Raw genomic sequence first — 24,494 nt, 5'->3', positions numbered from 1 at the left:
ACTCACTGGCCACTTTATTAGGTACACGATGCTAGTAACGGGTCGGACCCCCTTTTGCCTTCAGAACTGCCCCAATTCTTGGTGGCATAGATACAACAAGGTGCTGGAAGCTTCCTCAGAGATTTTGGTCCATAGTGACATGATGACATCACACAGTTGCCGCAGATTTGTCGGCTGCACATCCATGATGCCAATCTCCCGTTCCACCACATCCCAAAGATGCTCTATTGGATTGAGATCTGGTGACTGTGGAGGCCATTGGAGTACAGTGACCTCATTGTCATGTTCAAGAAACCAGTCTGAGATGATTCTAGCTTTATGACATGGCGCATTATCCTGCTGAAAGTAGCCATCAGATGTTGGGTCCATTGTGGTCATAAAGGGATGGACATGGTCAGCAACAATACTCAGGTACCCTGTGGCGTTGCAACCATGCTCAATTGGTACCAAGGGGCCCAAAGAGTGCCAAGAAAATATTCCCCACACCATGACACCACCACCACCAGCCTGAACCGCTGATACAAGGCAGGATGGATCCATGCTTTCATGTTGTTGACGCCAAATTCTGACCCTACCATCCGAATGTCGCAGCAGAAATCGAGACTCATCAGACCAGGCAACGTTTTTCCAATCTTCTACTGTCCAATTTCGATGAGCTTGTGCAAATTGTAGCCTCAGTTTCCTGTTCTTAGCTGAGCGGAGTGGCACCCGGTGTGGTCTTCTGCTGCTGTAGCCCATCTGCCTCAGAGTTGGCCGTACTGTGCGCTCAGAGATGCTCTTCTGCCTACCTTGGCTGTAACGGTTGGCTATTTGAGTCACTGTTGCCTTTCTATCAGCTGGAACCAGTCTGCCCATTCTCCTCTGACCTCTGGCATCAACAAGGCATTTCCGCCCACAGAACTGCCGCTCACTGGATGGTTTTTCTTTTTCGGACCATTCTCTGTGAACCCTAGAGATGGTTGTGCGTGAAAATCCCAGTAGATCAGCAGTTTCTGAAATACTCAGACCAGCCCTTCTGGCACCAACAACCATGCCACGTTCAAAGGCCTCAAATCACCTTTCTTCCCCATACTGATGCTCGGTTTGAACTGCAGGAGATTGTCTTGACCATGTCTACATGCCTAAATGCACTGAGTTGCTGCCATGTGATTGGCTGATTAGAAATTAAGTGGTAACGTGCAGTTGGACAGGTGTACCTAATAAAGTGGCCGGTGAGTGTATGTGGTGTACTGTCCCTTAGATGGTATATGTGGTGCACAGTTCCTTAGATGGTATATGTGGTGCACAGTTCCTTAGATGGTATATGTGGTGTTCTCTCCCTTAGATGGTATATGTGGTGTACTCTCCCTTAGATGGTATATGTGGTGTACTCTCCCTTAGATGGTATATGTGGTGCTCTCTCCCTTAGATGGTATATGTGGTGTACTCTCCCTTAGATGGTATATGTGGTGTTCTCTCCCTTAGATGGTATATGTGGTGTTCTCTCCCTTAGATGGTATATGTGGTGTACTCTCTCTTAGATGGTATATGTGGTGCACTCTCCCTTAGATGGTATATGTGGTGTACTCTCCCTTAGATGGTATATGTGGTGTACTCTCTCTTAGATGGTATATGTGGTGTTCTCTCCCTTAGATGGTATATGTGGTGTTCTCTCCCTTAGATGGTATATGTGGTGTACTCTCCCTTAGATGGTATATGTGGTGTACTCTCTCTTAGATGGTATATGTGGTGCACTCTCCCTTAGATGGTATATGTGGTGCTCTCTCCCTTAGATGGTATATGTGGTGTACTCTCCCTTAGATGGTATATGTGGTGTACTCTCTCTTAGATGGTATATGTGGTGTTCTCTCCCTTAGATGGTATATGTGGTGTTCTCTCCCTTAGATGGTATATGTGGTGTACTCTCCCTTAGATGGTATATGTGGTGTTCTCTCCCTTAGATGGTATATGTGGTGCACAGTCCCTTAGATGGTATATGTGGTGCACAGTCCCTTAGATGGTATATGTGGTGCACTGTCCCTTAGATGGTATATGTGGTGTTCTCTCCCTTAGATGGTATATGTGGTGTTCTCTCCCTTAGATGGTATATGTGGTGTACTCTCCCTTAGATGGTATATGTGGTGTTCTCTCCCTTAGATGGTATATGTGGTGTACTCTCCCTTAGATGGTATATGTGGTGCACTCTCCCTTAGATGGTATATGTGGTGCACTCTCCCTTAGATGGTATATGTGGTGCACTCTCCCTTAGATGGTATATGTGGTGTTCTCTCCCTTAGATGGTATATGTGGTGTACTCTCCCTTAGATGGTATATGTGGTGTTCTCTCCCTTAGATGGTATATGTGGTGTACTCTCCCTTAGATGGTATATGTGGTGTACTCTCCCTTAGATGGTATATGTGGTGTTCTCTCCCTTAGATGGTATATGTGGTGTACTCTCTCTTAGATGGTATATGTGGTGCACTCTCCCTTAGATGGTATATGTGGTGTACTCTCCCTTAGATGGTATATGTGGTGTACTCTCTCTTAGATGGTATATGTGGTGTTCTCTCCCTTAGATGGTATATGTGGTGTACTCTCTCTTAGATGGTATATGTGGTGCACTCTCCCTTAGATGGTATATGTGGTGTACTCTCTCTTAGATGGTATATGTGGTGTACTCTCTCTTAGATGGTATATGTGGTGTACTCTCTCTTAGATGGTATATGTGGTGTACTCTCCCATAGATGGTATATGTGGTGTACTCTCCCATAGATGGTATATGTGGTGTACTCTCCCTTAGATGGTATATGTGGTGTACTCTCCCTTAGATGGTATATGTGGTGCACTCTCCCTTAGATGGTATATGTGGTGCTCTCTCCCTTAGATGGTATATGTGGTGTACTCTCCCTTAGATGGTATATGTGGTGTACTCTCTCTTAGATGGTATATGTGGTGCACTCTCCTTTAGATGGTATATGTGGTGCACTCTCCCTTAGATGGTATATGTGGTGTACTCTCCCTTAGATGGTATATGTGGTGTACTCTCTCTTAGATGGTATATGTGGTGCACTGTCCCTTAGATGGTATATGTGGTGTTCTCTCCCTTAGATGGTATATGTGGTGTACTCTCTCTTAGATGGTATATGTGGTGTACTGTCCCTACATACAGCGTGATGCAGAGGTTGTGGTCATACTCTGTATGATATTCGGACGCACAGCGCAGTTCTGCTTCCGTTCCCACTGAGCAAAAGTAGCGGAATTGCCGTTAGCCTCCCGCTCATAATGGGAGTCTATGGGAGGCGCGCGCTCCTGCTCTGTACGAGCTGAAGAATGAATATGTTCATTCTATCTTTGCTCAGTGGGAACGGGGGAGTTTTCTCACATTATAAAGGAAACAAATGGGAGGGAATGTTATTGCTGCCCCTTTAAGTCCCACAATCCCCTGAGCCGAGCTCTGACACAGTCCCATAACGTTCGATCATATTTGTACACTATAATGCTACGTGGTGTTATTTACTGTCCACAGGACGGCTGCAATACCATCACAGCTTAGCCGGATACATAAAGTATAATAGCTGCCATATATCAGCCTCGCTCCGCACAAGGACGGCCGCGATTACAGACCCAGCATAGCCATACAGAACGCCGAAGCACTACTCCCAGCAGGTATATAATACTTCTAGATGAGGATGTATACGGCAACGTGTGTCTGTACTCTGACTGACGCACTGCCTGAAGAAAAGGTCTGGATTTAAAGGGGTTCTCCACTCAAACATAGCTTGTGATATGTTGTAATGCTGGGAGGGTTATTCTGGTTTTTGTGTCTGCAGCAGAAAGCAGCAGCTGAGAACTGGGGGAAGAAGACAGAATAGATAATAACAAGTATGGCTATGTGCACACTGAGCAATTCTTGAGGAATTGTAGCTGAAAGTTTTCAGGCAGAATTTAAGCCCCCCCATTGACTTCTATAGGATTCCTCTAGCAGATCTACAGCAGAAAATTCTGCTCGGAAATTCTGCAGTGTGAACAACAGAGCAGAAAACCCATTGAACACAATGGGACTTTGCTCTGTACATTTTTTTACGGGAGGAATTTCAAGCTGAATTCCTCGCCTTTTCCTCAGTGTGCACATACCCTATGGAAGGAATTGTTAGTCTCACCATGGCCAGCAGCAACAAGCTATGTTTGGGTGGAATACCCCTTTAAAGTGAATGTACCACTAAGTACACTGCTATGGGTTTTTTATATGAATAGACTGGCGCAGAGATGCAAGTGGCGTGGTCCTTTTTTTAAACAGCGGCCGGGTACCTGTGGTTTATTCCCCAGCAACGGCCGCCAGTGTGACGATCTCCTCTCCCCTCTGTGACGCCGCTCTATTAGAATCACCGTCACCGGAGATGGTCACATACAGGGGGTTAGCGGGCCTGCCCCCAGTGCTTCATGCCAGGCCGCTGCTGGGGAATAAACCGGCGCCATGCGCAGGAACCGGCCAGTAGTTTAAGGGAAGGACGGCACCACCAGCATCCCTGCGCCTGTCTATTCATGGAAAAAACCTAGTGGAACATTCACTTACCATCATCACCATCAGTCACGGCCGTTGATATTCCCCTGATGTCACAAGATACAGAGGTTAGAAATGTAAAGTGCTGCCGAATCTGTAGGCGATAGAGAAATACAAATTATTCTTATTCTGCTCATAGAAGACGTTTGCCATCGGGACAGAGAGAGATACGGACTGGAGCGCCTTTAGTTATCTGATGATCCTGCATGCTCAACAGCAGAAACCCGTCGGCCTCCATGGCTGCAGATCCCCTGAAGAGGATGTGTCTATGTAATACAGGATTGTGCTGAGCTCCTCGTAAGGCAGAAGGAAAGAGGTCGCCCCATATTGCCCTTTGTTAGAGTAGGGGGCATAGGTCGTCCCTGCACCCGGCCGGCGCATCTCTCGGAAATTATTTGCCGTGGTTTAGTTGTCTGATGAAAAAATTGTTGTTCGACAATTCAAATACTCTGGTCGCTGTTTTTAAAAAAGAGATGTGCAGCCAAATACGTTGTACCCTCCTGCCGCCATTCTGGCACAAGCCTCAGTGTTTGGTCCAGTGCCCCAGATCTCTGTGCCACCATCACCTTCAATAGCATCAGCGTCCTCCAGATGTGAATCTCCCCTCACTATCATAACATACAGGAAATGCTGATTGCTGGCACTGACCCACCTGAGCCCCCCAACATGGCATCAGCTGGGGACCAGGCTGTAACCCTTATACTACACAAGGTCGCATATTATACAGAGGGTGTCAGGGCACAGATACTGTATACATTTACCTTCCAGGTTTACGTAGCCCCGGTCTCCATGCAGCAGCTTCTGCTGTGGCCTCTGATTGGCAGAATAGGTCTGTGACATCACCAAACTATCAGGAACACCTATCGGAATGGAAACCGGAGCTGGGGATCAATCACAGTGCTGGGGGAAGGGGGACGATCACATTGCTGGGGGACAATAACAAAGCTGGGGAAGGGGGTGATTACAGTGCTGGGGGAAGGGGGACGATCACATTGCTGGGGGAAGGGGGACGATCACATTGCTGGGGGAAGGGGGCCATAATAGTGCTGGGGGAAGGGGGCGATCACATTGCTGGGGGACAATAACAAAGCTGGGGAAGGGGGTGATTACAGTGCTGGGGGACAATAACAAAGCTGGGGGAGGGGGTGATCACATTGCTGGGGGACAATAACAAAGCTGGGGGAGGGGGTGATCACATTGCTGGGGGACAATAACAAAGCTGGGGGAGGGGGTGATCACATTGCTGGGGGACAATAACAAAGCTGGGGGAAGGGGGCGATAATAGTGCTGGGGGAAGGGGGCGATAATAGTGCTGGGGGAAGGGGGCGATCACATTGCTGGGGGACAATAACAAAGCTGGGGGAGGGGGGTGATCACAGTGCTGGGGGAAGGGGGTGATCACAGTGCTGGGGGAGGGGGGTGATCACAGTGCTGGGGGAAGGGGGTGATCACAGTGCTGGGGGAGGGGGGCGATCACAGTGCTGGGGAGGGGGGCGATCACAGTGCTGGGGGAGGGGGGCGATCACAGTGCTGGGGGAGGGGGGCAATCACAGTGCTGGGGGAGGGGGGCAATCACAGTGCTGGGGGAGGGGGGTGATCACAGTGCTGGGGGAGGGGGGTGATCACAGTGCTGGGGGAGGGGGGTGATCACAGTGCTGGGGGACAAATGACAGTGCTGGAGGAGAGGGGGGATCACAGTGCTGGGGGAGGGGGGTGATCACAGTGCTGGCGGAGGGGGTGATCACATTGCTGGGGGAGGGGGGTGATCACAGTGCTGGCGGAGGGGGTGATCACATTGCTGGGGGAGGGGGGTGATCACAGTGCTGGCGGAGGGGGTGATCACATTGCTGGGGGAGGGGGGTGATCACAGTGCTGGAGGAGGGAGGTGATCACAGTGCTGGGGGAGGGGGGTGATCACAGTGCTGGGGGAGGGAGGTGATCACAGTGCTGGGGGAGGGGGGTGATCACAGTGCTGGGGGAGGGGGGTGATCACAGTGCTGGGGGACAAATGACAGTGCTGGAGGAGAGGGGGGATCACATTGCTGGGGGAGGGGGGTGATCACAGTGCTGGCGGAGGGGGTGATCACATTGCTGGGGGAGGGTGGTGATCACAGTGCTGGGGGAGAAGGGTGATCACAGTGCTGGGGGAGGGGGGTGATCACAGTGCTGGGGGAGGGGGGTGATCACAGTGCTGGGGGAGGGGGGTGATCACAGTGCTGGGGGACAATAACAAAGCTGGGGAAGGGGTTGATCACAGTGCTGGGGGAGGGGGGTGATCAGAGCGCTGGGGAAGGGGGCGATCACAGTGCTGGGGGAATGGGGCGATAACAGTGCTGGGGGAGGGGGGTGATCACAGTGCTGGGGGACAATAACAAAGCTGGGGAAGGGGTTGATCACAGTGCTGGGGGAGGGGGGTGATCACAGTGCTGGAGGAGGGGGGTGATCAGAGCGCTGGGGAAGGGGGCGATCACAGTGCTGGGGGAATGGGGCAATAACAGTGCTGGGGGAGGGGGGCGATCACAGTGCTGGGGGAGGGGGGCGATAACAGTGCTGGGGGAGGGGGGCGATAACAGTGCTGGGGGAGGGGGGCGATAACAGTGCTGGGGGAGGGGGGCGATAACAGTGCTGGGGGAAGGGGGCGATCACAGTGCTGGGGGAGGGGGGCGATCACAGTGCTGGGGGACTAGCATCTTGTACAACCAATGCAAAAAACGAACCGCACCCAGCACTGGTTATAATAGCAGGTTATGACCCTCACAGTGTTATTGTGGCCTGGTGCCATCCCAGCCGATGGACTGTCCTCTGTGTCATCTCTACAACCACCTTTCCCCTTAATCTTCTACCATTGTACGTTCTCCATAACATATTGTCACGGAGCGGGTTCAGAGGGTGAGCGGTGTCCCTGCTGACCTCGTCCCTGCTGACCCTCAGGTCCCTGTGACGGCACACAGAGCACTGTATACAGAAGCAGAGCAGCTGATACCGTTATAATTATATTACAATTAGCGTCTCTTAATTTCTAGCACCCGCCCCGATTATTAATTGATTGTATCGGTTCCACTTATCAGCACGGTTTGCGGCTCTTCCTACGGATGATTTACAGAACGCCGCCATTACTCCTGATTACACGGCAGCTAATTCACTTAGATCTTCTGGAACTTTGCTGACGCGGCCGTTCTTGACCCCAGACAAGATAATCAGAAGACTCTTAATTATCTAACGTCTGCAATCTGCATATTGTGTGAATGTGTTATTTACCTATCACATCATCTCGGAAGGAGCAGATGGCGGAATCTGCCTCTACCACTCCTGCTGCTGTTCTGTGGAAACGCGTCGCTCCTGCCGAATACTGACAAGGACATCGCTTCCATTACCACAGGAGGATACAGGAGACAACAAGACACCACAGAAAGATACAGGAGACAACAAGACACCACAGGAGGACACAGGAGACACCACAGAAGGACGCCGGAGACACCACAGGAGGACGCTGGAGACACCACAGGAGGACACAGGAGACACCACAGAAGGATACAGGAGACACCACAGAAAGATACAGGAGACAACAAGACACCACAGGAGACACCACAGGAGGACACAGGAGACAACAAGACACCACAGGAGGACACAGGAGACACCACAGAAGGACGCCGGAGACACCACAGGAGGACGCTGGAGACACCACAGGAGGACACAGGAGACACCACAGAAGGATACAGGAGACACCACAGAAAGATACAGGAGACAACAAGACACCACAGGAGACACCACAGGAGGACACAGGAGACACCACAGAAAGATACAGGAGACAACAAGACACCACAGGAGGACACCAGGGGAACAGGACAGGTGAGCATAACAGGTTTATTATTTTCTATATGATTGCAGCTATATAGAAAATATTTGCCAATGATGGACAACCCCTTTAACTACTGGGCCCTTTCTGATACCAGATGAGACAATCTAGGGATGAGACTGGCGCCATTGATGGTTTCTGCTTATAGTGGGGATCACAATGCATTGTGGGATCTGTTGTACAACAATAAAGATTGTAGGGCGACCTGAGCCTAGTGAAGGTGTCTGCTGTTAGTTCTAGTCTGGTCTTTACCTGCAACATCAACCACATTGACCAAGTTTATCCTTAAGGGTGCGTTCACACGTACAGGATCTGCAGCAGATTTGATGCTGGGTTCAGTTATTTAGTCACATTGATAATAAATCGGCTGCAGATCTGCACCATGAAATCTGCTGGTGATCCTGTACGTGTGAACGCACCCTAAAGGGGTTTTCTGGGTAACACAGATGGCGGCCTATCTGCAGGACTGATCACCATCTACTGATTGGCGGCAGCCGATAATCCTGATAATTCGCTGTTTGCATCCGCACTGCAGTGAATGGAGCCGGAACCAGTTTGGCTTTGATCGCTGCGTTGTGGCCGGAGCTGTGGATCAGCCGCCATTCATCTGAGTGGTTCCCCGGAGATTTATTCATCCATGTGTAACCTCACACTTTGCTTGTTGTACACATGAAGCGATAAGTCACAGATATACTCGGATTGCCACCTCTATATGCGGAGGACCCCCGGGTCACGGTCCCCGTAAGTCGCACCGTCATGTGCTACATTTAGCCCTGGGATATTTCAGGCTGATATAACATTAGACGGACGTGTTTGTAGGATGTGAATGACGCCTGATGGGTTCCATATTGAATCTCCGCTCTCTGGAAGCAATTACATAGTAATATGTGAAAGACAGATGTCTGATGCATGAAGCCAAATCACTGCTGGGTCCCAATAACTGCGGCTACCGGAGACTCCATGAAGGAATTATCATTTACATCGTGTCAACATTTCAACAAATTGTAACAAATGAAACAAAGCAGCATGAAATAATAGCTCTGTATATCTGTAAGATACAAACTAACATCCCCATGGATCATCCTCTAAGAGAGCAGGAGCGCTAAAGGGACCTTCCCATTATACTTGTCCCCTACACAGGGGGGGGCGATCTCTGTGCCCCCCAGCGATCTCCAGATCAGCTCTCGGCTCCTGTGTTTTGAATACAGCTGTGGGGTGGGCACGTGACCCACAGCTCCATTCATTCTCTATGAAGATATCCGAGAACGGCACTCGACTCTTTACTGCGGCTCGCCAGAGAATGAATGGAGCTGCAGGTCATGTGCCAACGCGCGTCTCCAAAAGGAACCAATAGAGAGATCCCCGGGGGTGGACCCCCACAATCTCATACTTGTCCCCCTCCCTTTAGTATACCTTCTGTGCCTTAACCTGTTTTAAAAATGGTTTGGAAATGTGTCCCCCACAGCCCTTCACCTACAGAGAGAACAGTGACTGTCTCTTCTGGGTGTGTAGAATGGGGTCTCAGTAACTCCTTACGCTGCTCTGGCTTCTTGGAGGTATCACTAGTCTTAGACATGCTCACAGGTCGCCCCCTTGTGGTTCCCAGATGTAGCTGTACCCACAGGTGTAGCTGTACCCACAGGTGTAGCTGTACCCACAGGTGTATATGTACCCACAGGTGTAGCTGTACCAACAGGTGTATATGTACCCACAGGTGTATATGTACCCACAGGTGTATATGTACCCACAGGTGTAGCTCTACCCACAGGTGTAGCTGTACCCACAGGTGTATATGTACCCACAGGTGTATATGTACCCACAGGTGTAGCTGTACCCACAGGTGTAGCTGTACCCACAGGTGTAGCTGTACCAACAGGTGTATATGTACCCACAGGTGTATATGTACCCACAGGTGTAGCTGTACCCACAGGTGTAGCTGTGCCCACAGGTGTATATGTACCCACAGGTGTAGCTGTACCCACAGGTGTAGCTGTACCAACAGGTGTATATGTACCCACAGGTGTATCTGTACCCACAGATGTATATGTACCCACAGGTGTAGCTGTACCCACAGGTGTAGCTGTACCCACAGGTGTAGCTGTACCCACAGATGTATATGTACCCACAGGTGTATATGTACCCACAGGTGTATATGTACCCACAGGTGTATATGTACCCACAGATGTATATGTACCCACAGGTGTATATGTACCCACAGGTGTAGCTGTACCCACAGGTGTATATGTACCCACAGGTGTATATGTACCCACAGGTGTAGCTGTGAAAAATACAGAACTGCCACTAGCCATATAAATAACTGTGAGATGCATCAACATCCAAAAAGAAAAAAAAATAGAAAAACAGAAAAGGAGATGAAGAAAAGATGAAACAAACAATGGGGAAGAAGAAATACTGAAATCCAAGTGTAAAAAGAAGCGACAAGAAGTCCCTGATGGTGAAGTGTGAGCGAGCGTTCCCGGCCGTACACTTCCTGCTCATAAATAAGAGAATAATACAAGTACAATGGGTCGCTCTCATTACACTACTAATTGGCCGTTCAGGCCTTTCCTGGTATAAGGGGATGATTGAAGTCAATGGGATGAACGGCCGGAGTGGCGGCTTAACTACACAATGTATTATCTGTGACCTGCAGGATTACTAATATATGAACACGTCCAACGAGGAGACTGCTCTGGTATCTACCCTGTATACAATGAGCTGTGTGCAATACTGCAGGGTATACAGGGAGACACAAGAAGGCTACTGCAGTATATACAGGGAGACACAAGAAGGCTACTGCAGTATATACAGGGAGACACAATAAGGCTACTGCAGTATATACAGGGAGATACAATAAGGCTACTGCAGTATATACAGGGAGACACAATAAGGCTACTGCAGTATATACAGGGAGATACAATAAGGCTACTGCAGTATATACAGGGAGATACAATAAGGCTACTGCAGTATATACAGGGAGATACAATAAGGCTACTGCAGTATATACAGGGAGATACAATAAGGCTACTGCAGTATATATAAGGGGGATACAATAAGGCTACTGCAGGGTATACAGGGAGACACAATAAGGCTACTGCAGTGTATACAGGGAGATACAATAAGGCTACTGCAGTATATACAGGGAGACACAATAAGGCTACTGCAGTATATACAGGGAGATACAATAAGGCTACTGCAGTATATACAGGGAGATACAATAAGGCTACTGCAGGGTATACAGGGAGACACAAGAAGGCTACTGCAGTATATACAGGGAGATACAATAAGGCTACTGCAGTATATACAGGGAGATACAATAAGGCTACTGCAGGGTATACAGGGAGACACAATAAGGCTACTGCAGTATATACAGGGAGATACAATAAGGCTACTGCAGGGTATACAGGGAGACACAATAAGGCTACTGCAGTATATACAGGGAGACACAATAAGGCTACTGCAGTATATACAGGGAGATACAATAAGGCTACTGCAGCGTATACAGGGAGATACAATAAGGCTACTGCAGTATATACAGGGAGATACAATAAGGCTACTGCAGTATATACAGGGAGATACAATAAGGCTACTGCAGGGTATACAGGGAGATACAATAAGGCTACTGCAGTATATACAGGGAGACACAATAAGGCTACTGCAGGGTATACAGGGAGATACAATAAGGCTACTGCAGTATATACAGGGAGACACAATAAGGCTACTGCAGTATATACAGGGAGATACAATAAGGCTACTGCAGTATATACAGGGAGATACAATAAGGCTACTGCAGTGTATACAGGGAGATACAATAAGGCTACTGCAGCTTATACGGGGAGATACAATAAGGCTACTGCAGTATATACAGGGAGACACAATAAGGCTACTGCAGTATATACAGGGAGATACAATAAGGCTACTGCAGTATATACAGGGAGATACAATAAGGCTACTGCAGTATATACAGGGAGATACAATAAGGCTACTGCAGTATATACAGGGAGATACAATAAGGCTACTGCAGTATATACAGGGAGATACAATAAGGCTACTGCAGTATATACAGGGAGATACAATAAGGCTACTGCAGTATATACAGGGAGATACAATAAGGCTACTGCAGTATATACAGGGAGATACAATAAGGCTACTGCAGTGTATACAGGGAGATACAATAAGGCTACTGCAGTATATACAGGGAGATACAATAAGGCTACTGCAGTGTATACAGGGAGATACAATAAGGCTACTGCAGTATATACAGGGAGATACAATAAGGCTACTGCAGTATATACAGGGAGATACAATAAGGCTACTGCAGTGTATACAGGGAGATACAATAAGGCTACTGCAGTATATACAGGGAGATACAATAAGGCTACTGCAGTATATACAGGGAGATACAATAAGGCTACTGCAGTATATACAGGGAGATACAATAAGGCTACTGCAGTATATACAGGGAGGTAAGAGGAACCCCCCAACCCACCAAAGCATTAACATAACATTAGGACCCAGTGTATAAACGCAGTCTTAGGCTATGTTCACACAATGCATTTTTTATGACAAGAACAGCCGTGGATTGCAATTAAAACAACACAATGGGCGACATGTATCATCCGGCGTACAGATGATTTTCAGCGAAAAGTGCCGATTTGCGCATTATTTTATTTGCAAATGGCCGATTTGCGCATAAAATATTCGCAAATCGGCACTTTCTGCCGAATAGGCCGGGGAGCTCAGAGTCCGCGAGATTCACCATCCGTTCCGCCAAAAGATGCGCCGAAAACCTACTCCAGTCCTCAGCCGGCGTAGGTTTTCGGCGGTGCGCACCAGAGTGCAGGGGATTTATATATGCGGTCCGCCTCTACATAAATCCCTGTAGCGCCGGAGATGCGGGGACATTTATAAGTCCGGTGTAAAAAACGCTGGACTTAATAAACGTCCCCCACAGTATTGAACAATGGTGGTTGTTTGGTATCGGACGTGGAAATAATTGACATGTCATTTATTTCAGGCCATTGTGAATTAAAATCAATGCATTTTTAAGTGTTCTTGAGTGCCAAACAACGTCCGTTGTTCGTACATTGTGTGAACATAGCCTTAGAGCCATGCGACAGTCTACATCATCCAGGGCCCTGGTGCATTCACAGAGATTCACAGTAACTGGAAATGACGGAATCCTCCCTCCCATCCACAATGGAGGCCAAACCAATATCCTACTGTGGAGTGAAGAACGGACACCGAGAACAATATAACACAAATGATCTGCCGCCATGTTCACCTTTCTACCAAAGACAACTGCGAGCCTGGGCTGATGGATGTATTTAATCAGAGCGGAGAAGTATCGATTGGGTTGGTGGAAATCTTCCATTGTCTGATGTGTAATAATGACTTATCCCGTCACTTCATCTCTGACAGATATTACGGCCACTTTCCATGAATTATTATCAGCAGAGACGTCTGGGCCGAGGAGACGGGAGATTTATGGATCTGTACAGACGGGACGGGAAGCCGCTATCCCTCCCTCCATTACTAATGGGACAAGTATCCAACAACCGCCACCGCTGGATACGTCTGGATCCTTCTAGAATCCTCCAGCTCCGCAGTGTAACAATGTAGCAGAGCTCAGCATCTGGCGGAATCACACGGAATTCCACAGAAGAAGGAGGGTGGGGTCCACGGAACAAAGAGACGTTTCACAGAACGGAAAGGAAGCAGCTATTAATGGACGTGAGGTCAGCGGAGAATTCTCTCTACAATCTGTAACATGAACGGCCGGAATGAGACTCCATTACCTTCTAATCATTCACATAACGGGAAAAAACGGAACCCAACGTACAAAGATTTCATCAAAAATGCAAAAAAGTTTCTTTTAAAATAAAATGTGCATTAGATCCTATGGAGATTCCTTATCTGTTGCGGGCGCAAAATTATTCTCCTCAGGAGCTGCGCTCATTGTTCGCCTGCGCTTTATTAGCAATTTACACAAAAGTAGAGAGGGAAAGGATCGTTTTATTGTATATAATAATCGTCTGGTTGGGCAGCCCCTTCCCCGATATATAGAAAGGCACAATGGGCCAACACAACGAGGCTCCACCGCCAGGGACTCCACCCTGCCACCTAGATACACAACCCATGATGGCGGCCTAGTTCTGGCCAATTACCACTGACAGTATTGGATAGCCATTGATGTGTTAGGGGCACTCTATAATCTTCTGTTATTGCTGATATAATTTTGTGCTGAAGCATAGAGCAGCTTGTGGGGTCTCCATGGGCTCCCAGGTTACAGGGGCTGCTTTCTCACACTGCCTTGTATCTGCTTTCCTCTCTCTCTACATCTGTGAGCTGCTCTCCATGTATGCTCTCCTCTGTGTGTATAACCCTCCACCTTCCTGATGCATCTCTGACACTGGGAGAAGGGAGGGAAGAGCAGGAAGACCACACTGTGTACAGTCACATCAAACACATCAGAACCAAACGGTAAGTACAGCATAGCAGAGGGGGGGATGGGGGGCCTAATAAGGAGGTTATATTAACCGTCCTGGTGCCCGCGCAGTGCCGTGACCCGCTCCTGGACCCCGCTGACAGTCTGCATACATCCCCTGCTGCTGTATTATGACCAGGTTAATGGATGCCCAACTCAGCCAGTCACTGACGGGGTGGAAAACCTCTGCAGTCACTGATTGGCTGATCGGCTAGATCCCACCCCTGGGTGACGTTTTAGCTGGGTTGGGACGTACCATGAAGCCGGTAGAAAGCGACATCCAGCGGGGTACGGGAGTCTGGTGATGCGGTACAGCATGTGGTCTTGTACTGTCTTTAATATATGCGGAGTAGATATTGTTCTGTGAAATGTGTGAAGGAAAGAGCATTACTGCTGGCGGAGGTATCAGTATGTGGTCATAGAGATGCACCAACATCTCCTGCTGTAACACTCCACTACATTAACAGGATGATGGATACATATATATTATAATATATTCCCCCTGCAATTGTATCACACAGCTGTGCTCTGGGGATAGAAGTCAGAGAGGCCGATCCCAGCATACAGGAGGGGACACACTCAATACCCGTCTGTATCCTTCAATATTCCCCACAGCTCTCTCTTCTCTCTTCATGTATCATCAGTTCTTAGAACTGGTTACATCTGGTCAGTACTGGTGCGGGCCTATGTCTGGTCAGTACTGGTGCGGGCCTACGTCTGGTCAGTACTGGTGCGGGCCTACATCTGGTGAGTACCGGTGCGGGCCTACATCTGGTCAGTACTGGTGCGGGCCTACATCTGGTCAGTACTGGTGCGGGCCTACGTCTGGTCAGTACTGGTGCGGGCCTACGTCTGGTCAGTACTGGTGCGGGCCTATGTCTGGTCAGTACTGGTGCGGGCCTACATCTGGTCAGTACTGGTGCGGGCCTACATCTGGTCAGTACTGGTGCGGCCTACATCTGGTCAGTACTGGTGCGGGCCTACATCTGGTCAGTACTGGTGCGGCCTACATCTGGTCAGTACTGGTGCGGGCCTACATCTGGTCAGTACTGGTGCGGCCTACATCTGGTCAGTACTGGTGCGGGCCTACGTCTGGTCAGTACTGGTGCGGCCTACATCTGGTCAGTACTGGTGCGGGCCTACATCTGGTCAGTACTGGTGCGGGCCTACATCTGGTCAGTACTGGTGCGGGCCTACATCTGGTCAGTACTGGTGCGGGCCTACGTCTGGTCAGTACTGGTGCGGGCCTACATCTGGTCAGTACTGGTGCGGGCCTACGTCTGGTCAGTACTGGTGCGGGCCTATGTCTGGTCAGTACTGGTGCGGGCCTACATCTGGTCAGTACTGGTGCGGGCCTACGTCTGGTCAGTACTGGTGCGGGCCTACGTCTGGTCAGTACTGGTGCGGGCCTACGTCTGGTCAGTACTGGTGCGGGCCTACGTCTGGTCAGTACTGGTGCGGGCGTACGTCTGGTCAGTACTGGTGCGGGCCTACGTCTGGTCAGTACTGGTGCGGGCCTACGTCTGGTCAGTACTGGTGCGGGCCTACGTCTGGTCAGTACTGGTGCGGGCCTACGTCTGGTCAGTACTGGTGCGGGCCTACTTCTGGTCAGTACTGGTGCGGGCCTACGTCTGGTCAGTACTAGTGCGGGCCTACGTCTGGTCAGTACTGATGCGGGCCTACGTCTGGTCAGTACTGGTGCGGGCCTACGTCTGGTGAGTACTGGTGCGGGCCTACGTCTGGTGAGTACTGGTGCGGGCCTACGTCTGGTCAGTACTGGTGCGGGCCTACGTCTGGTCAGTACTGGTGCGGGCCTACGTCTGGTCAGTACTGGTGCAGGCTTACGTCTGGTCAGTACTGGTGCGGGCCTACGTCTGGTCAGTACTGGTGCGGGCCTACGTCTGGTCAGTACTGGTGCAGGCTTACGTCTGGTCAGTACTGGTGCGGGCCTACGTCTGGTCAGTACTGGTGCTGGCTACGTCTGGTCAGTACTGGTGCGGGCCTACTTCTGGTCAGTACTGGTGCGGGCCTACGTCTGGTCAGTACTGGTGCAGGCTTACGTCTGGTCAGTACTGGTGCGGGCCTACGCCTGGTCAGTACTGGTGCGGGCCTACGTCTGGTCAGTACTGGTGCAGGCCTACGTCTGGTCAGTACTGGTGCGGCCTACGTCTGGTCAGTACTGGTGCGGGCCTACGTCTGGTCAGTACTGGTGCAGGCTTACGTCTGGTCAGTACTGGTGCGGGCCTACGCCTGGTCAGTACTGGTGCGGGCCTACGTCTGGTCAGTACTGGTGCAGGCCTACGTCTGGTCAGTACCAGGGGAATTTGTTTGCGACTTCTTTACTTTTTTGCGACAATTTTGTGACTTTCTCCTTGAATGCAGTCACTATGGCAGTGCTACATTGTAATATACAAGATATTGGAACAAAATATCCACAATCCTTATTAGAAGAGTCAGACATATTAGACTCCTTAGTAAATGTTCTCCTCAGTATTTAGAAGAAACAATTCCAGAAAAAGTATCATCATCACATGGAGTTCAATGCGTTACAGACGATATTTTACTGGCTGCTGTCAGATATATTTCATTCTTTCAGGGATATTCCCGATTTTATTCTATAAAAAAATCTCCTTTTCCTCAGATTTAGCAACATATCGCCTTTATTTCCATTACAGCTGGGTACTGATTGTGATAAATATGTAGGAGTACCCCTTTAATCTACAGACTGAATACATATATTCTGAAGGAATACCTGGCACTAACAAGAGAATGGTGAATGAATAATTCCTATATTTATATAGAAGCAACTTACAAACTAAACCCATCTGTAAGTTGGATGTGATTATTGGAGGAAACCAGAAAAGCCGGAGGGAACCCACAAAAACACGAGAAGAAACAACTGACACAATGGAAAGGATCACTAAGTCCTTCAAAGACTGAAATCCAGCAAAGTCTGAGCCAAAAGATGATGGTTGTTCCCAGTAAGTTTGTTAGTTATAAAATGGAAAAAAACAAAAAACACAAATCAACCCTGTAAATAATAAACACATATCGAGGTGTAATTCCCAGAGTGCACCGGCCGGTGACATTTACCGTAATTAACGCCTACACGGGATTCATGGTGAAACCAATCAGCTTATGTCGAGTTTATTCCATTACACAGTGTCAGACTTCGACCATTATGGTAATTATTATAATAAAACTATTTCTTATATATTATCTATATATTGTATCACTCGTCTTCATTCATAATTTGTACAATATATCAACTTTTACTACTTGTCCCTGAAAACCTCAGCCGCAGTGCGCAATATTCTTACATCTACCTACGAAGAAGAATATGATCGGTAGTCTGAGGAGAAATCGTAATCTGTCAGCAGGAGTAAATGGAAATGGACGGAATCAATGATTATCCAAATAGAAAGGTCGCAGAAAACGAGGAGGAAACATTAATCATTGCGGCTAATTGACTGTACGAGTCCCAGACATCACAGGGCCGTGCGGAGAACAACCCCAGACCTGCCGCAACCGAAGCCGATTAGTGACCGGCAGAACCCCCCCGGGTCACACAGGACTATGAGGAGCCACAAGGAAGACCAGAAGACTAAGATAAAAATGTAAAAACTCACAAACTTTCATACTTTATAAAAAAAAAAAACACTCAAAAGCCTCAATTAAAGTACAATATGCAAACACACAAGCACGAGCCGGTCGTCTGACTAAGAAGCCATTGAGTCCGCTTGATATCGAGTCTTGGGGGCCAGTAAAGGTAAATGTGGTTTCTGTGACTGAGCACCAGTGACCTCCATATTATTCTGACTGCCGGGCCACTAAACCTGCCACTGGGACCAGTTCCTATGAGCAGAGAGGATGCAGGCAGATCATGTCGGCGTATTACCCGTCCTTCATAGTGACTGCAGCAGAGACCTTCCCGGCTTCCCTGAATCTCATTTGCTGTATTCTGATTTTGTTGAGTGGCTATTAATTATACAGCGGAGGAATAGAAAGGAGAATTCAAAGACAAAATGTGCTAAAAACCTGGCAGTGTCTGACATTGTGGGAGAGCCGGAGAGAGAGTGCGAGCACTGGTGCTGCTGAGCGGGATGGCAGGATTACTCAGGCTGATCCAGCTGATTTCGCTTCTCTATTAAATAAGAACAGAAAGGAACAATGGAGCAAAAGACAATACAATAGGCACTTAGTGATTCCAGAAGTCACGTCGGCTAAAATGTATATTACAAATGACCGTCTCAGGGGTCAATGCCACCAACTGCAGCTGCAATAAGGAGCTACGGAATGGGTTTCCACATAAATCTCAGTGACTGGCTGAACAGGGCGGCTCCTGGGCCCTCAACACCCCGCAGGAGCCATCAGGGGGCAGTGACGAGACTGCAAGGGATGGGGAAACTGTAGGGGGATGGGGGAACTGCAGGGGGATGGGGGAACTGCAGGGGATGGGGGAACTGCAGGGGGATCTGCAGGGGGATGGGGGAACTGCAGGGGGATCTGCAGGGGGATGGGGGAACTGCAGGGGGATGGGGGAACTGCAGGGGGATGGGGGAACTGTAGGGGGATGGGGGAACTCTAGGGGGATGGGGGAACTGCAGGGGATGGGGGAACTGTAGGGGGATGGGGGAACTGCAGGGGGATCTGCAGGGGGATGGGGGAACTGCAGGGGGATGGGGGAACTGCAGGGGGATGGGGGAACTGTAGGGGGATGGGGGAACTGCAGGGGATGGGGGAACTGTAGGGGGATGGGGGAACTGCAGGGGGATCTGCAGGGGGATGGGGGAACTGCAGGGGGATGGGGGAACTGCAGGGGGATGGGGGAACTGCAAGGGGGATCTGCAGGGGGATGGGGGATCTACAGGGGGATGAGGGAACTGCAGGGGATGGGGGAACTGTAGGGGGATGGGGGGAACTGCAGGGGGATGGGGGATCTGCAGGGGGATGGGGGAACTGTAGGGGGATGGGGGAACTGCAGGGGGATGGGGGATCTGCTGGGGGATGGGGGAACTGTAGGGGGATGGGGAAACTGCAGGGGATGGGGGGAACTGCAGGGGGATGGGGGATCTGCAGGGGGATGGGGGAACTGTAGGGGGATGGGGGGAACTGTAGGGGGATGGGGGAACTGCAGGGGGATGGGGGATCTGCAGAGCATGGGGGAACTGCAGGGGGATAGGGAAACTGCAGGGGATGGGGGAACTGCAGGGGGATGGGGGAACTGCAGGGGGATGGGGGAACTGTAGGGGGATGGGGGAACTGCAGGGGATGGGGGAACTGCAGGGGGTTGGGGGACTGCAGGGGGATCTGCAGGGGATGGGGGAACTGCAGGGGGATGGGGGAACTGGAGGGGGAACTGCAGGGGGATGGGGGACGGCAGGGGATGGGGGAACTGCAGGGGGATGGGGGAACTGCAGGGGGATTGGGAAAACAGTAGGGGGATAAGGAAACTGTAGGGAGATGGGGGAACTGCAGGGGGATCGGGGAAACGGCAAGGGGATGGGGGAACTGCAGGGGGATGGGGGATCTGCAGAGGGATAGGGGAACTGCAGGGGGATGGGGCATCTGCAGGGGGATAGGGGAACTGCAGGGGGATGGGGCATCTGCAGGGGGATAGGGTATCTGCAGAGGGATGGGGTATCTGCAGGGGGAAGGGGGAACTGCAGGGGGATGGGATAACTGCAGGGGCATGAGGGATCTTCAGGGGGATGGGGGATCTACAGGGGGATGGGGGAACTGCAGTCTCATCATTGCCCCCTGCAGTTCCCCCATCCCCCGCTGTGTATTATTTTTATTGTTTACCCCACTGTGTATTATTTAGGTCTGTATGACATCACAGCCTCGGTGTCAGCCGGACCTCCACGTTGTAATATACCCCAGAAAGGTAACTTGGAGACAACGTCCATGATTGTAATGTAAACATGAGCAGCATGATTGGAATTACTTCCCAGTTATTACCCCGCGCCTACAGGACAGACCTTTGTTTATTTCCTCGGAAAGGTCATTTATTGTGGAAATAAAACGCAGCGAAGCAAGAAAATTGCATCTATTCCAGTTTGTCTTGCAAATATCATCTCATCCAGCAAATAGGTTTTCTTTCTTCCAGTGACTGTAGATTCTTTATTCTGAGGTAAACGCTGCCATACGATGTGTGTGAAGCTACCCTTAAAATTGCAGCCCTGTGTCACACTGGCATGGCCTAGAGTACCCATGCCCTAGGCCTTCACCAGCCCTCCAGCCCTCCTCATCATTAGGAACGCCCCTAGAACAATTTCTTCAATTCATCACCTGTGTGAACACTTCACATGAGCTGGAATGTTAAGGCACTTGTGCAGTGTTCAGACAGGTGATGAATAGGCAAAATCCTGCCCAGGGCATTCCTAATGATGAGGAGGGCGGGGAGGAGGGACGGAGGGGTGGTGCAGGCCTAGGGCATGGGTACTCTAGGCCACGCCAGTATGACACGGGGCTGCAAGTTTAAAAGTTGTTTTTTAGGACAATAACTGCATCACCTGCCGAACGGACCCCAGGACAGATCTTGGATTAAAAGCAGCTATCCGAAGGTACAAGTGTGGGGGGGGGGGGGGGGGGGGGTCAGATTGTGGGAACAGAGTCGCTTTAACCCAGACCAACCCCTTTGCTCCCATCTGAAACCTACCCTCATACACACCCCTAGAAGAGGAGAAATACAAATGAGTGACCATCTACTCTAAGAAAGATCCTATGGTCCCAGATTCCCTCTGATCCTACGGCCGTTCTTCTCTTCTTGGGCCGCTGTACATCTAGTAATATGACCGTCTGCAGTATTTTCACTTCACTGCCACAAAACTACATAGGAAAAGACAGCTGCAACGTCCCTACCCCGGAGATCTGAGGTCACATGAGAAAGATGTTATAATTCACAATGATATCCCGAATTATAGAAAGCAGAAATGGGGAACCTGCCACCCTCCAGCTGCCATCCCATCATGCCCGGACAGCCAAAGCTATAGGAGAGGGATGATGGGAAATGGCAGGTCCCCATCCCTGACATCCCTGAAAGACTTTATAAAATGTTACAGGAACTCCTGCAGCTGCTTACTGTACACCGCTGTCTCTCTGCTGCTGCTGCTGCTGCTGTGTACTCCAGTATGGGGAGCTAATGCTGTGCTGTTCTGTGTACTCCAGTATGGGGAGCTAATGCTGTGCTGTTCTGTGTACTCCAGTAGGGGGAGCTAATGCTGTGCTGTTCTGTGTACTCCAGTAGGGGGAGCTAATGCTGTGCTGTTCTGTGTACTCCAGCAGGGGGAGCTAATGTTGTGCTGTTCTGTGTATTCCAGTAGGGGGGAGCTAATGCTGTGCTGTTCTGTGTACTCCAGTAGGGGGAGCTAATGCTGTGCTGTTCTGTGTATTCCAGCAGGGGGAGCTAATGTTGTGCTGTTCTGTGTATTCCAGTAGGGGGAGCTAATGTTGTGCTGTTCTGTGTATTCCAGTAGGGGGAGCTAATGCTGTGCTGTTCTGTGTACTCCAGCAGGGGGAGCTAATGCTGTGCTGTTCTGTGTACTCCAGTAGGGGGAGCTAATGCTGTGCTGTTCTGTGTACTCCAGCAGGGGGAGCTAATGCTGTGCTGTTCTGTGTACTCCAGTAGGGGGAGCTAATGCTGTGCTGTGCTGTGTACTCCAATAGGGGGAGCTAATGCTGTGCTGTTCTGTGTACTCCAGCAGGGGGAGCTAATGCTATTCTGTGTACTCCAGTAGGGGGAGCTAATGCTGTGCTGTGTACTCCAGCAGGGAGAGCTAATGCTGATCTGTGTACTCCAGTAGGGGGAGCTAATGCTGTTCTGTGTACTCCAGTAGGGGGAGTTCTTGGAAGGTGCAAAACAGTCACGGTTTCAGAACACACCGCAGAACACTGCAGGCGGTCATACTTGGGATTGGCTGACCCCCGGCTCATTCATTGGCTGACCCCCGGCTCATTCATTGGCTGACCCCCGGCTCATTCATTGGCTGATCCCCGGCTCATTCATTGGCTGATCCCCGGCTCATTCATTGGCTGATCCCCGGCTCATTCATTGGCTGATCCCCGGCTCATTCATTGGCTGGTGCCCGGCTCATTCATTGGCTGGTGCCCGGCTCATTTATGGGCTGATCCCCGGCTCATTGATTGGCTGGTGCCCGGCTCATTTATAGGCTGATCCCCGACTCATTCATTGGCTGATCCCCGGCTCATTTATAGGCTGATCCCCGGCTCATTTATAGGCTGATCCCCGGCTCATTCATTGGCTGATCCCCGGCTCATTCATTGGCTGATCCCCAGCTTATTCATTGGCTGATCCCCGGCTCATTTATAGGCTGGTCCCCGGCTCATTTATAGGCTGATCCCCGACTTAATCATTGGCTGGTGCCCGGCTCATTCATTGGCTGATCCCCGGCTCATTCATTGGCTGATCCCCGGCTCATTCATTGGCTGATCCCCGGCTCATTCATTGGCTGATCCCCGGCTCATTCATTGGCTGATCCCCGGCTCATTCATTGGCTGGTGCCCGGCTCATTTATGGGCTGATCCCCGGCTCATTTATAGGCTGATCCCCGGCTCATTCATTGGCTGGTGCCCGGCTCATTTATGGGCTGATCCCCGACTCATTCATTGGCTGATCCCCGGCTCATTTATAGGCTGGTCCCCGGCTCATTTATAGGCTGATCCCAGACTCATTCATTGGCTGGTGCCCGGCTCATTCATTGGCTGATCCCCGGCTCATTCATTGGCTGATCCCCGGCTCATTCATTGGCTGATCCCCGGCTCATTTATAGGCTGATCCCCAGCTTATTCATTGGCTGATCCCCGGCTCATTTATAGGCTGATCCCCAGCTTATTCATTGGCTGATCCCCGGCTCATTTATAGGCTGGTCCCCGACTCATTTATTGGCTGGTGCCCGGCTCATTCATTGGCTGATCCCCGGCTCATTCATTGGCTGATCCCCGGCTCATTCATTGGCTGATCCCCGGCTCATTCATTGGCTGATCCCCGGCTTATTCATTGGCTGATCCCAGGCTCATTTATAGGCTGATCCCCGGCTCATCGCTGTCTATTTTATATGGGACAATTTTCATACACCAGCTTTTCTATGTGCGTTTCGCTGATAACCTGTGTGGAAGGAACTTTAGTCTCTATACGACTCTCACAGGAAGATATAATGGTAGAGATGGCACCGGTCACAATGATACACCTATATACAGGGAGGCCGGGTGGCCGCTTGTGCATGGTGACCGACAGAAGACTAGGCTGGTGAGGTTACCATCTACTATGGCTTCAGAAAGGAGCTCTGCTTGACCCCCGGCTCATTCATTGGCTGATCCCCGGCTCATTCATTGGCTGATCCCCGGCTCATTCATTGGCTGGTGCCCGGCTCATTCATTGGCTGGTGCCCGGCTCATTTATGAGCTGATCCCCGGCTCATTTATAGGCTGATCCCCGGCTCATTCATTGGCTGGTGCCCGGCTCATTTATGGGCTGATCCCCGACTCATTCATTGGCTGATCCCCGGCTCATTTATAGGCTGGTCCCCGGCTCATTTATAGGCTGATCCCAGACTCATTCATTGGCTGGTGCCCGGCTCATTCATTGGCT

Source organism: Dendropsophus ebraccatus, chromosome 3 (assembly GCF_027789765.1).
Source record: "Dendropsophus ebraccatus isolate aDenEbr1 chromosome 3, aDenEbr1.pat, whole genome shotgun sequence".
NCBI classification, from domain to species: Eukaryota; Metazoa; Chordata; class Amphibia; order Anura; family Hylidae; genus Dendropsophus; species Dendropsophus ebraccatus.
Note: the sequence above shows the minus strand (reverse complement) of the source record.